This window comes from Capsella rubella, unplaced genomic scaffold (assembly GCF_000375325.1).
Source record: "Capsella rubella cultivar Monte Gargano unplaced genomic scaffold, Caprub1_0 scaffold_8, whole genome shotgun sequence".
Classification (NCBI taxonomy): domain Eukaryota; kingdom Viridiplantae; phylum Streptophyta; class Magnoliopsida; order Brassicales; family Brassicaceae; genus Capsella; species Capsella rubella.
The window spans coordinates 4,725,681-4,726,918 of record NW_006238916.1 but is presented as its reverse complement, the minus strand read 5'-3'; positions in this window follow the sequence as shown (position 1 = coordinate 4,726,918).

The window sequence follows — 1,238 nt, the reverse complement described above, 5'->3', positions numbered from 1 at the left end:
GGTCGCACTCGGCCCGACGAAGGCGCCCCGGTACATTAATATATATTAAACTAAATGGAAATATACAAATTCGCTAATAAATAAAATTAAATTAATTATAAGATTAATACAATTGTTAATTTGATAATCACGAAATCGCTAATTTACAAATATTAGAATCTCTTCACCATGAGTTTATATATTAGATACATAACTTAGTTAAACCTATCGCAGTTCTTTGAGTTGAATATCAAGTAAAAATGATATTATAGACGTAATTTCATGTTAGCACAATGATTTACTATATATATTTTTTTTTTTAGGTCGTTACGTTTAGGGAAAAACAATGAGACTTTCCAAGCTTCCATATCGGAGAAAGAAAGATGCAACTCATGGTATGGTTAGAAAGAGTTACTCAATCTTTGAAATCTATACAAAAATAAAAATTAAAGAACGCTGACTTTTAGATTTCTAATTTTTATAATTCAGGTCTTAATTCTAGAAATAGTTACCCAGTTTTTAAATCTATAGAAGATGTCTCTATAATGAGACTTACGAAGCTTCCATACCGGAGAAAGAAAGATGCATGTCATGGTTCGACTAGAGAGAGTAACTAAATCTCTTAAATCTTTTTTTTAAAAATTAATATTATAGAACGATTATTTCCAAATTTCTAATCTTTATGATTCAGGTCTTAATTCTAGACATAGTTACCAAGTTTTTAATTTAAATCTATAGCAGATGTCTCTATACCTACATCTATACATCACCAATTCGAAGACCTCACACACAAAAACGTATGTCAAATAGACAAGATGAATAGAATGCGTGTTTTGAAATAAAGAAGAACGAAGAAGGGTAACCAAGGTAACATTAACTTTTATTAATTAAACACTTAATGAGTAAAACAGCTTCTCATCAACATGCTAACCAATTATTGGTCATTGTGTAGAAACTTTGCTACTAACTGGGTAACAAGAAGATTTTGTATGTTTTATTGCTACTGATTCGTAGTCAAATAGAGGAAGCGAAAATGATATGTCTACTGACAAGTCTGATACCGAACATGGTGATGATAGTACAACGTCTAATGTAATTGGCGGATTTACGGCTATTAGAGCTGGGTTACAAGAGAACGGTTTGTTTGGTTTCCACTTTAGTTTTCTTATTCGATTACTATCACTAATAATAATAATAGTAGTATGTAAATCATATATTAAAATAAAGGAAATTTAGCAGTGCTTATGTATTCAATTTTC